General features: G+C 40.6%; 1 long non-coding RNA gene across 2 annotated transcripts in view; it reads right to left on the bottom strand.

Annotated features, from left to right (window-relative positions):
- The window catches only part of LOC147158798 (uncharacterized), a 146007-nt gene that overhangs the window by 19161 nt on the left and 112620 nt on the right, over nt 1–14226 (bottom strand). For both annotated transcript variants that reach the window (XR_015090894.1, XR_015090893.1), the window contains 3 exons: nt 11268–11533; nt 11026–11116; nt 5165–5216 (listed from right to left, as the gene is read on the bottom strand). This is a non-coding gene — a long non-coding RNA (uncharacterized LOC147158798). The remainder of the gene's footprint in view (nt 1–5164; nt 5217–11025; nt 11117–11267; nt 11534–14226) is intronic.

Below are 14226 nucleotides of genomic sequence, written 5' to 3'. Positions count from 1 at the left end.
ATAAAGACAGTAAGAAAGAAGGCAGGGAGGAGGGAAAATGGAAGAAAAGAAAGAAAGAAGGAAGGAATGATAGATCATTGGAATTAAAGAAGGAAGTAAGGAAGGAGGGGAAGAAGGCAGGGAGGAGGGAGGGAAGGAAGGAATAAGAGATCATAGGAAGGAAAGAAGGAAGTTAGGAAGGAAATACACAAGGTAAGAAAAACGAGGGGAAAAAAGCAGGGAGAAAAGAAGGAAGGAAGGAACCTAGGATAGAACGAAGGAAGGACAAACTGTAGGAATGAAGAATGTACACAAGGAAAAAAGGAATAAAGGACAGAAGAAAGGAGAAAAGGAAGGTGGAGGAAGGGAGGATAGACAAAAGGAAGCAAAGAAGGAAGGAAACAAAGAAGGGACGAAAGAAGGAGGTGAAGAAGACAGGGAGGAGGGAAGGAAGTGAGGAAGGAAAGAAAAAAGGACGGAAGCAGGGAAGGGGGGAAAGATGTAATGAATTAGGAATGGAAGGACAGAAGGTAGGAAAAAAGGAAAAGTGAAAGGAATGATACAGGGATGGAAAGGAAGGAAAGAAGCAACTTGAAAGCCTAACATGGACATCGGCATCAATCCAGGAACATTCCCAGACCAAATCCTCATCTGAACATGAAAGCCAGTCCTGAGACTTTTTTGTTTTTGTTTTTAGAGAGCGAGTCAGCGCGCGCTCACGAGTGTGACATGAGCCACTCGAAAAGCGCCATCAATAATTGAGAATACAAGAGTCGCCGGTGCCCCCCCGCCGAGCGCGGCCCTTTAAACGTTTTAAGACGCTTTAAAGGCACATTAGCACCTCTTTGCCTCTCGTGTGTGGCTCAATGCTGCGCCACGCTCGCACCCGTGTGAGCGAGTCGCACGAGAAGGCGTCAGGACAAATGCAAATGTTACGATTTGATCGACGAATCAAAACGCGTCCGTGAAGGTGAGACAAAATAGCAAAAGCAACGGCAGCAACATCAATAGCAAACAAATGCAACAAAAGTGACAACAGAAGAGTGAAAACCCAACAAACAGCAGATAGGAAGAGCACATTGTTGGCATCGTTGGTGTTGCTTAAAAAAAAAAAAAAAGTGCAACACATGTAACGTGCCGGCTCCCCGGGACCTTCCATTAGCCTCTCCATGTGTTTACATTTCAGGGGGTCCGCCAGCAGATGATTTTTTGCCGTATTTGTTATTCATCACGCCGCAAACTGGGCCGAGCGACGCGGCGGCTATCAGTGGCGACAGTGAGAACCGGCGCGCTAATTACACGCCGACACGCTCATCCATCAGCGTCACTTATCCACGAAAATCATCACACGTCGACGGACGGACGAGAAAAAGAAAGGGAAAGAAAAGAGGATACTGACAATATGCAGTTTGTGGCGGGGCAAGAGTCGATAAGACACTTTTATCTGACATCAACTTGTTTAAGGAAGTGAGGTAAGAAGGAAGGATGGGAGGAACGGAAAATGAAGGAAGAATGGAAGCACGAGGGAAGGAGGTGGAAAAATGGAAGGGAAAATGATGAAATGAAGATTGGAAGAAAAGAAAGAGGAAAGATGGAAGAATGAAGGAAATGGGGAGTAAAGGGATGAAGCGAGAAAGGAAGGCGGTAAGAAGGAAAGAAGAATAACAAGAAGGAAGGAACAAAATAAGGAAAAAAGCAAGCTACTTTATAGGTAAGAAGGAAAGGGAGAGTGACGGAATAAAGAAAAAGGAAGTCTAAAGGAAGGAAAGAAAAACGGGAGGGAAATGAATGGATGAAAAGAAGAAGGAAGAATGTAGTAAAGAAGGAACAAAGTAAAGAATAATCAATAGAAGGTAGCAAGGAATGAAGAAGGAAAGAAATAAGCAAGACAAAAAGAGCACCAACAAAAAAGACAAAAGAAGATAGAAGGAAGTAACAATTGAACGAAGGAAAGAAGGAAGGAATGAAAGTAAGAATTGGAAAGAAGGAAAATTCAAATGAAGTAAGGAAAGAGGGCTAATGAAAAGGTAGGAAAGAAGGGAAGATGACAGGAAGGTGCGAAGAAAAGAAAAGGAATGAAAGAAAGAATTAAAAAGTGGGGAAGAAATGCTGGATGGCAGAAAAGAAGGAAGGAAGGAAGAAAAAGAAGGAAATATGGAAGAAAGGGAAGACAAAAGAAAGAACAGTGGGGGAAAGTAAGGATAGAAGGAAAAAAGGAAGGAGGGAAAATGTAACTAATGAAAGAAGAAAGGAAGGAACGTTACTAAATAACTTTTAAGGGTTAATCTCGCCTGTGTAATAATTGTGTGAAGTAAGTCAGCGCTAGCAAACACGTGCACACGCGTGTGCTAACAGTGAACTTGACCGCTCTGGCTTGAAGAAGGACGGCGACAATGGCAGAAGGGTGGGAGGGGGGGGGGGGTATGGGGGGTTGCTCTCGGGAGGTCAAAGTTCACGTAAACACTAGCAAAGCCCTGCGGTTTGCACGCTCGCGTAACGAGGCCGACGCCCCCCCATGAGACTCGTAAACGCTGACCCCTGACCTTTGCCAGACTTGAAGGGGGTGAAGATCTGCATACACACGCACGCACGCACACACACGTGCGCGCGTTCCTAAAGAGCACAGCAGTTGTTCACTTGACTCCCTTGTTGACTGAAATGCCGAGTTTGTCTTTGAACACGTCGGATCTTGAAAGAGAATCCGCGCGCCGCTTTTGTTCTTCTTCACGCACACGTTTTTTCTTCTTCTTCTTTTTTTTTTTTTTTATACAAATTTCTATCTGTGTCTGCGCGCCTCTCCCGAGAGCGGCCGCCCGCCGCTCCACTTACCAGGAAATACTTTCTAGATATGCAAATTGGCCGTCACGGGAGGGGAAGCGCGTACGCGGCGAGAAGATACGCGCGGCCGAGTTGTCTTGTTGTCGCGACGACAACAAAAAGAAGAAGTGTGATCGCTTAAGTAATTCATGTTGGGCGCCAAGTGTGCAAGCGCGCCTTTGTATAGCACGGCGGCGTGGATCTCGAAACGGCGCGGCAGCGGCGACGCTAAATGTTGCAATTCCACTTCCAGGGCACTTTACAATTTGACCTCCTTCCACATTTCTACGGAAGAGGATTAATGTCAGAATTCTCACTTTAATCTCAGAATTCTGACATTAAAGTCAGAATTCTGAGATTAAAGTGAATTCTGTGAATAAAGTGAAAATCCTGCCAACCCTTTTTTTCCTCTTCACTGACCCTAATCCTCTTCCGTACATTTCAGCTTTAGCACGGCTATAAACGTCAAAAATGAATTTGAACTATTTCTATTAGTTTAAAATTTTTTTCCCACTTTTGTTAACAAGAGTATGAAAACCTAGATTTTTTTTAATTGTATATTTAGAACAGATAAAAAGTTTGTGATTAATCGTAAATTAAGTAGTGAAGTAATGCGATTAATTACAATAAAAAAACATTTTATTGCCTGTCGCCCCAAATTTTTTATAATCTTTTCTTTTTCTTATTTATTTGCTGCCATTGACGGCTATAAACGTCAAAAATTCATTTGAACTATTTCTATTAGTTTAACATTTATTCCCACTTTTGTTAACAAGAGTATGAAAACCTAGATTTTTTTTTTATGTACATTTAACAGATATCAAATTTGTGATTAATCGTGAGTTAACTAGTAAAGTCATGCGATTATTACAATTAAACATTTTAATTGCCTGCCGCTCCTAATTTTTTAATAATTGTTGTTTTCTTTTATGAATTCATGGCAGTGAATGAGTTAAAATTCCTTTTCCCAACAAGTCCACATTTCTGGTAATTAAAAATACATAAATAAAAAAAAAAAAAAGTGTTGTTGCATTCTATTAGTTCACAACTAGATGGCAAACATTTCTACACATTGTCCCTTTAACCAATTAAACATCCTCCTCGTTTGACCTTCTATATTTCAACATTTCAATACATTTGACAACATTTCAGTTTTCAGTATCAGTTTTCAGCCTTTACATGCGTTTTTACAAAACAGCATCCGCCAGTTCTTAACACGCTTTTAAACTCCCCAAAAAAAGAAAGCGCCACGCCAGCCGCGAGACGTTTACTCAAGTTAGCGCTGGTGTTAGCTGCGACGCTAGCCCGCCTTTCAGCTCCTCAGCCGCTAATTAACACCGTGTATCTCCCTCGTTTGATGTGCCCCCGCCGATAACGTAGCGGGCTTTATCTTTCCGAGGTCTTTGCCGATTGCTTGGCACCCTCAACACTCCCGAAATAAAAACAATTTTTGCACTTTTTTTTTTTTTTTTGCACCAATGCCACTAAATAGATGAAAGATGTTAATTAGTGAGCGTTAAGAGGGACTGCTGGCTACATTTTTTTTTGTTTTTTTGGGAGGGTAAGCCGTTTGCCGCTTTGAGCTAAGCTATGCTAATCAGCTGCAAGCCTGCCGGCTTCGCTATGGATCTTCTTATCTGTCCATTCCATAAAAAAAAACACACATTTACCTTTTCTCACTCATGGAAACTGCAAAAGAGGAAGTTTCATCATAGTGTGACGCACAGAAAAAAAATGCGTGAGCGTGTGTACTCGTGTGGATTCGGTATGACTTAACACCTACCGAGCGTAAATGCTTCACTGCGGGGACCTAAAAAGTCGTCGATAACATGATTTGACACATCATGTATGAGCGTGAGTGTAGACGGGCAATATGGCAATACTCACAGGCATACGTTCTTTATCCTCTGCAAAGACAACGGTTCTTATTTAAAAACAACCTCACCCCCAAGGAGCCCACACCCTGATGACCCCGCCCAGACAATTATGTCAGGACGGCAGGTACGAAGCGCTCGTACGTCTTGTGCGGCTTGACACATCCTAGACCAGCAGGGTTGCGGGTGGTCTCGTCCTCTCATTTGAAGGGGAGAGAAAAAAAACTGTGTGAGCCAGACGCAAGTGCTGGAGGGCCAGACTGCAGTCTGACAGATGTCAGTCGCACAACACATTATTATTGGATATACATCTCTCTCTTTAAAAAAATAAAAATGTATATATATATATATATATATATATATATATATATATATATATATATATATATATATATATATATAATTGTTTCTGCCTCACCGCACCCAAAAAATGTGAAACCAGACAACAGCTGTTGTTGACTCTGGTGTAGTGGTGTGGAAATCTGTTCGCTTACCAGACACTTCATTAGGTACACCTGTACAGCGTCATCATGATGGCTTCAAGAGCTGGAGGAACAAATATCACAAAAATTAGTGGCCGGCTATGAAGATGTGGACAGCTAATTTTACAATTCTTTATTTCTTCTAGGAATGATTTTTAGCTGGTATCTTAATTGAGAGTTGTACTTTATTTGAAAGTTAAAGGTTTTAATTAGGGGTAATTATGACCTCAATAGTTAACTCACGATCAATTGCGAATTTTATATCTGTTCTAAATGTACAATAAATGTTTTTTTTTCGTATGCTTTTTAACATAAAAGAGGAATAAAAATGTTAAACAAATAGAAATATGGCTGCATTTTTTAGTTATTGATACATGAATTTCATAATAATTAATAAAATAGTTAAAATTAAAAAGATGTACTGTAATGTAAAAAAAAAAACAGCGAGACATTAATTTGTGTCGAGGTCATTTTTCTGCCACCAGATGGCATAACTGCATTAGTAAGACATTGGTGACGGCTCAGTGCAGTTTTATTTTCATAATAAGAGCTGTCTAATCATGAAGTAACTTTTTTTTATATTGCAAAACCCAACTTAACCCCAGTCTCCACAAATATATACAATTTATTTTAAAATGTATTACTGCTAAATTTGACATAGATGTGTCTGCTGCGTTGTGACTGGAATTCCCCCAGTACAGGATTTCCAAGTAAGGGGCGGTCATTAATGGCGCGTTAAAAAAAATGGTGGCAACTTTAAATGAACACACTCAAATTGACACCCCTAGTTTTAACCTGGCAAAATGTACGGATATACGGAGAAAATGCAGTTCTGTGTTACACTTAGAACGCTAAACTCCAACGCCAACACATATATCGGAGCCTTACGTTTGACATACAGTAGTTATGATCCAATTTCAAGCAGGTTGTCAGCGTTCCAGGCTGGACCAGCACTTAGTGGGAATGAAGATGCGCTTAGCGCGTCACCCGCCCTCCACCGTGTCGCATTTGACAAGGCGGCTTTGGCATCGCCGCCAACCACCATGTTTGAGCCCGCTGCCACGTTTCACGCCGCGCCAGCCGGGCCTCGCCAGGCCTCAAGGCCCGCGGCTGCCAAATTTTTCGCCGAGCAACACATTTGTTTGTCATTTTTGTGTCACGGAGCAGGCTTCCTTCAAGCCATTTGGACGGTGGGGCGCCGGCAGGCGAGCGAGAACCTTTAAAGGCGACAAGTGCAGGAGAATGTGGAATAAACAAGTGGAATAAACAGCCAAATTTCAGATCAATTTTACGCCTCGGAATGAGATGACGCACACTCTTTTCCTGAAAAAATAAAGACCATTGAAAATGGACAAACTGATTTTTATTTATTTTTTTATTATTTTTTTTGAGTCTACAACATTTAGTTAAGGTGTGAGAGCCAAAATGAACTTTGTATTGCTTTAAATGCATTTTCAGCCCGATTGTACATTTCAGGTGAAACTTTCAAAATCTTCAAAATGAGCAAAAGCACAATGAAATTAATGTTGGAATCATCTTCAGGTTTCTAAAATACACTAATGACAGCAAAAAGTTTGAGTCTACAACATTTAGTTAAGGTGTGAGAGCCAAAATGAACTTTTTATTGCTTTAAATGCATTTTCAGCCCTATTGTACATTTCAGGTGAAACTTTCAAAATCTTCAAAATGAGCAAAAGCACAATGAAATTAATGCTGGAATCATCTTCAATTTGCTAAAATACACTAATGACAGCAAAAAGTTTGAGTCTACAACATTTTTTTTTTTGATTAATAATGTTTGGACAGAAATAAATAAGTGGTCAATAAATGAAAGGGAAACAAAATTCATGGTAGAACTAAAGTGAATTTGAATGGATCTGAAATTGAGAGCAAATAAAACAAACTTCTTGGGCATGAATATGGATTATAAACTTTGTCGGAAGCTACATTTGAAATATAGTAAATGTACGAGGGAATTTTTCGATATAAGGACTTTTAATACAGATAGAAGCTTACTTTTTTTTTTTTTAAATATATATTTCTGTTTTACTTCTTTTTCACATGGATTACATTTATTTTTTCAGATTAAAGAAAACGTTGAGAGTTTTGGCGATGAACAAAGATGGCCGACCAAGAAGCAAGCTCCAGGGATGGAACAGCGGTCAGTTATCACGTTTTGGGTTGCTGAAGGCTGCAAAAACCAGTCGCATTTCATCGGAGAATGTTAACTGCGTGCGGTGCCACGTGTTTCAGCCGGAAAAAAATGTCTACAAGTGGGCTAAATTATTGAAAGAAGTTTGAAAGCGACGATGAAGTCAAAAGCGTTGTGAGCGACCGGCTGAGACGTCAGTCCAAAGATTTTTTTACGCTGAGGGAATGCAGAAGCTTGTGCACAGATGGGAAAATGTGTGCGACAGCGCTGGGAGGCTATACGTTGAAAATAAATAAATAAATAGAGGTCCTATTAAACAACAGAAAAGAAAAACTAAGCAGTTCACCTTGATGTGACATTATTCATAAATGTAGTCATATAAGTAAACATCAAATATGAGAAACTATTTTCTGTGTAGCGGCTTGTATTCAATTATTTTTTTTTTTAAATATAGAAAATGGAAAGTATAATTTAAGAGGATTAAGTATATTCAAAACATTTTAAGTGACAGAAAAAATATGCAGTAAAGTAAAACAGATTTATTTTGCTTTGTATTGCTCAAATGTCTGCTGCCACCTGCTGGGGTGGAGCTGTTTTTATTTATTATTTCCGTTTTTGGCACCACACTGGCAACAAGCTACTTGGCGCGTATCCTCTCAGGTTGTTTATATTTTAGTATTCAAGGCCCGGCTGACAAAAGAATCAATTTGTCCGCTCTTCACTGGGGCCGCAGTTGAGCACTTTAGCAGCCAATTGGCCTGACACTCATTACCTGACTAATAAATCAACAGCGGCGCGGACACTCAACGGCTTACTCAGCAAGGCGGGCCCGAGCAGAACCAAACGAGTGGCCCTTAACAAACTCTATGTGAAAAATACGCATATGTTAAAAGAAAATGAGGCTGTAAAATACATTTGGCGCGCGCGTGTTTTTTTCTGTCTTTGCCAACGGCTGGCTGCGGCGGTGTCATTCAAGATGTGGCCTTTCCACACTCGTAAAGAACACATAAAACACACATTGTGCGCCCATAAAGCGCTTTGCAGAGGTGAGATTTATGTGGCGGCTCTTTGGGTCTGAATGGAGAGCGATGCCGTCCCCAAAATGGCAGTGATTTAAGAAAGCCTCCAGGCTTTAAACCATCATGAGAAAAACAAAAAAGGGATAGCCGATCACCGATCAAAAAGATGGACCAGTGCATCTATTTAAATAACTGGTGTTTACTGTAGTCAACTATTCGTGGGGGATTGGGACCAGACCGCCCCACAAAATGCCAAAATTTGCATAAAATTGACAGCCATTGAATTGCAATGGGGGAAAAAAAAAATCATAATCAAATCCTCAAATAATCGATCCTCAAAAATGCGGATAAACATTTAATATATGGAAAATGGGGCAAAAATGTACTACACTTTTTACTGTACTGTAATGTGATTGACATGAATACACGATGAGTGTTTGTAAAAACCGAGGGAATTCTGCCTAGCAACAAGCATCTTCCTTTTTCATTGGTGTACGGATTAAGGGCTTCGCACATTTGATCTCAACTTCGCCGTACCTCATGGAAGTGAAATTTTAATAGCATTTGAATTATGGCCGGCTGTACAGGCTATTATTAGCCTTCAAATTGATGACGGTGCGTATTCACCATACTCGTTCTCTCATTTGGAATCTTAACAGGAAGTCGATCCCTCTGGACAAAACCAGCCTTGACATGTTCCTTCTGTCTGGAGGGCCGTGCTGAGGGCGACCTTTGAACCCGAGCTCTGCGGCTGAGCGCCTATTACGAGACGCTAATTGGCCGTGGAGCGCCGCGTAAAAATGGGGAACGGCTAATTGGCGTTGTCGAGGCGCACTTACACGCCTTCTAATTGGACGCTCACTTTTCTCCTTAATGCATGTCGACATGCTTTAAGAAGTGGTGACACTCCCCAAGAAATGAAGTCAACTCTGTTTAAAATCACGAGTTACATCTGGAGCAGAAGATTCCTTTTTTTTCTCTCTTTTTTTTTTAACCATATTTCTTTGTAAGTTTTGTTGCTTCTTTTAACATTATTAATATACTGTATCATTGCTTTTATTTTATTGCACTTGTATAATGTGCTATGACTTAAAGTTTTAATCTGTGTAAAGCAATTTTAAATGCCTCTGTGTATGATATGGGCGCCATTTTAAAAAAAAGTATACACATGGAGAGATGGATGTGCATGCATGGAAATAGGCAGACACCTATTTTGCATTTATAAAATAAATGAATAAATAAACATTTTCTGTAAAACACACATTAACATGCAAAAAATATTGAATGGTCATTGCAGAATATTGCATTTTTTTTTAAACTAGCGCCAGACCAATTCATCGGCCAGCAGATTTAATCTGTGATATTAGTTCTTTTAAAATCAGCCAATTTGTAACACATTACAACATATGATAAGGATAATGATATTCAAACTTTTCACATTAAAAAAAGGACTGATATTTGCCCATTTTTTTCAGTAGGGCTGGGCCATTTTGGAATAAATAATGATCACGGCTATTGATTAAACGATACACGATTAATATACATGATAATTGATTGATTTCAAAACTTTTATTTATTTATTTATTTATTCAACTACCAAAAGTCAACTTTAAAAGTAACTTGAAAGAACAAGTGAGTGACAAGAAAATTGTGAATCTGCATTTTTGAAGAATTGTTAAACTCCAATTTCTGCTCTCAAATCAAAGCAAACAATCTGCCTAACGACGGCTTGTGTCCAATTCATTAGTTCTGTCATTTGTATCTCAAGGCACCTTAATAAAATACTCAAAATTGTATAAAATTATTCCTGACAATTGCTTTCAGCCCAATTAAATTGATGTCATATGTGCATGAAACCGGCGATATAAATAAGCTTCCCCTTTAATAAATATACATATGTTAATATAAATGAGCGTGATGGCTTTTCCAGTCTTTTTGGAAATTAATTTCAAAAAACGTACGCCATAAATCGAAGCCCAGTGAAAAATTTCAGATCAAATCAAGAATAAAGCTATTGCATAAACACTGACTTTTATCAATACCATGTAAATAAATACAATTATTACCATTTGTTTTGAGCGAAATGTGACTTCAGTATTTCTGAAGGAGCTTCCTTGTCTTGTCCCGCGGGACCGTCCAAATGTCATCGTAAGCGAAGCCATCCGTTACAATCTCGGCGCAGTCAAACTCTCCGTCACACTTTAGCGGGCATGTCGGGAGATTAAAGGCGTGACAATCAAGGCGAGCGGCTTAAAGGACGTCGCCAGTCAGCGGCGGTCCGACGGGAGACGAGAGAGCGACACCCGAGGCTTCTTCCTCTCGTAGCGACACTCGACATCATCCTCGCGCTAACACACCTTTTCGCACACCGCGGCGCTCCCCTGCGGTATCGAGGTTCATCCTTCACACCGCCGCGACATCACAGATTTTTAATTGCTTTTTTTTTTTTTTTTTTTTTAATGGGTTCATATTTACAATAACATTGATGCTAATTTCTATTAGCACGTGTATGATTTTCACATTATGTGTTAGCGTTAAGCTAGTGGATTTTTCGTTGGGAGAAATGATAAAGTTTGGTTGAACATTGACATATGATGTTTAATTATGTGTGACATCAGATATTAGAAATTATATTTTAATATAATATATATTTTTTAGAAAGTCTCTGAATTTACTTTACAGTGTCTTTAAGACAAACTTACCTACTCCCATCTTTGGTAAGTGGGAAGCATTTTGCACATCACTGCCGCCTCCTCCATATCGTCGCAGTGATTCTCAGGTGAAAACACGTCACTGCAATGAGAAGAGCCAAAATGGAGGTCAGGTTTCAGTGAGGGAGTAATCAGACATTTTGTTTGCCCCGGGGGGGGGGACTCAATCAACAGAGCCTGGCCGGAAGTTGAAAGGTCAGACAGGTTTGCGAGTGCACTGGAAGTTCACTCACTGTGGACCGCGTCGCATTATGGGAAGTCGGCCCGGCGCGACAATAGTTGACCTGGGATGACATCGGAGGGGGAAACGTGAGCCCCGTCGTCGTCGTCGTACCTTTAACGCCTTCAGCGCCTCACAGGCACATCTTGGCCGTCTTCTTGTGTTCTCCCGTGGACAGACGATCCGCTGTCCTGTCTTATATGGCTTGTGCCCCTGCAGCGAGTAACTCTGCCTGCTGTCCTGTGTGTCCGCCTCCCCGGACCCACCCCGCCAGCGCCTCTGCAACACAGCCAAGGACAAGCGTGGCCCGCAGCAACAGAACACGTCGACTCTCAAAAGGCTCCTTTATCCGCCAGGAACAAAAAGATGGCTTCACCTCCGCACCGTTCCCACCATCAGGCCCCAAACCGGGCACCTATATATATATATATATATATATATATTAGGGGTGTCAGGCGATTACAATTTAAAATATGTTTTTTTCGAAGTTGTCATACACTTCTTAACATGAAAGTGGGAAAAAAATTGAAATAATAGAAATTCAGCTGCATCTTTTTGTCACTGATACAAAAATTTAATAATTCATAAAATTGAGTTAAAATTAAAAAGATGTACTGTACTGTGTGCTGTTGATTTGTGTTGAGGTCATTTTTCTGCCACTAGATGGCATAATTGCATTTGTAAGACTTTGGCGACAGCTCAGTGCATTTTTCTTTTCATATTAAGAGCTATCTAATCTAACACATTTTTAAAATGGTAAAATACAACTTGAACCCAGTCTCCACAAATATATGCATTAATATTCAATTATTACCGCTAAATTTTGAAGTGGGCGTGTCTGCTACGTTGTGACTGGAATTCCCCCAGTACAGGCAGTAAGGGGCGGTCATTAATCACACGTTAAAATTTTTTTGTGGCATTAAAGGAACTTAAAAAAAAATATATATATATATATATATATATATCACACTCTTATATGACATCCCAACGCACCGCCATGCACACCTGCATATACCAAATATACACACGTTTCTCCAGCCTTTGGCGTGTTAGTACACCTTTGACACGCACACACTTAAAAGCAGCTTTGTGTGAGACTTTGGAATGAAGCCTGAAAGCAAGTCTTGTCAGTTGTGTCTGAGAACTGGGACAGACAGACAGACAGACAGACAGACAGACAGACAGACAGACAGACAGACAGACAGACAGACAGACAGACAGACAGACAGACAGACAGACAGACAGACAGACAGACAGACAGACAGACAGACAGACAGACAGACACACACACACACACACACACACACACACACACACACACACACACACACACACACACACAAAGTGTTTCAACAGGCTGAACTTGACCGGGCAGGCCGGGTCAGCGAGGTAAGCAGGAGGCATTTTATACATCACCCCCCCCCCCCCTCACCCCCACCCAGGAAGTCACGCGTGAGCAGCTTGTATTTAAGTCTCACGTCTTAACCTTCAAGTTATGTGCAAGTCCAAAGATACTGCGGCAAAAACCAAGCCGAGTCCCCAACTAAGGTTTTTACAAAAACTACAAATGAAAAGGATTTTTCGATGAAACTGATTGAAACTGAATTGTCTGTTCACTAAACGAATTCAAGAGAATTATAATTTATAGCGAATACATTCTTTTGTTGTCATCTTTTGTCAATTTATTTCATACATATGTAAGCTTTTTTGAGTCGATGTGAAATCAATTTATATTTGGCTCATTCTCGAGTATGTTTGATTTGTGGAGGGTTGTTGACTGCCAGCAGCTTTCAAAACGGAGTTTGTCACATTGCCAGCCCTTTTACAGCTTTTTGACTGATCTCTCAAGACCCACAGAACATTGTGGACTGTGACAATATGAACACCTAAAACCGATACTAAAAGGAAAAATTGACTCTAATCTACGACAGAAAAAAAAACTTTCTACCTTTTTACATTGTTTAGTATTTAGCAGTAGAACATGGGTTTCTGACCAAAAAGTAGAGAAAACAAGTTTCTTTTGGTGAAAAGGAAAATGTGAAGCACAACAGTGACTTTGATGTTAATATTCTTTGCTTTTGTGACACCTCAAACTATTAAAAAAAAAAAAAAAAAAAAAAAAGACACAGAAAAGAGTTTAGATGGCAAAATAATTATGTATTTACAGATACACAGCAAAGTAACCGGCGGCCATGAGTGACGCAGACTCACCGCATGGATTTGATATACAGAATAGAAAAAAATGTGCTCTCCTTTTCTTCCGGACATTCACAAGTATGAGGAAAAGCCCGCATTCCACGATTCAAGTCCCAAGTCATAAAACTGGCAGCTTAAGTCTGACTCGAGTCAAGTCATGTGACTCGCGCCCCCCCCCCACCCCCCGCCTCTGCCACATCCGCCCCCACCCACCTTACTCTCATTGCTCTACTTGTGTCATAAAACAACATTGTGATATAATGAGCAAATGATACGTTCTCGTGTTCAACATACGGGAGCAGCAGTCCATCAAGGAGATCTAACCACGCCGCGGCAAATTTGCATAGCGTGAATACAAAGTGGGTCATTTGGAGGTGTCATAAAAAAAAAAAAGCAAAAAAAAAATGGCTAAGGCGTGTTCGCTAAAGCACCCCCCCCCCCCTCCCTCCATGCTCAACATAACGCAAACGAGACACTCGGACCATTTGACTCCAACAGGAGTCCGTGAACGAATCATTATCACGATGACCCCCCGAGCTATTAATTCCATCTCTATAGACAAATTCATTTACATGAAAGCCCACTCACACATTTGCGGGCCCGCAGGTGAGCGCCAATCTAACCCAACATTTCACGCAATATTAGCATTCCTCGCCGCCCCTGTGTGCCATTAATAACCCCCCCACACACACACACACACCCCACACCCGGCATGACTGAAGGGATCAACATGTTTTAATTATGCTGCCGATTTGAACGTGGCAGTTACACAAACA

This window comes from Leptonotus elevatus, chromosome 18 (assembly GCF_054856555.1).
Source record: "Leptonotus elevatus isolate MCC_2025b chromosome 18, RoL_Lele_1.0, whole genome shotgun sequence".
Taxonomy (NCBI): Eukaryota; Metazoa; Chordata; class Actinopteri; order Syngnathiformes; family Syngnathidae; genus Leptonotus; species Leptonotus elevatus.
The sequence above is the reverse complement of the archived record's forward strand: the minus strand, read 5'-3'. Positions and strand labels throughout refer to the sequence as shown.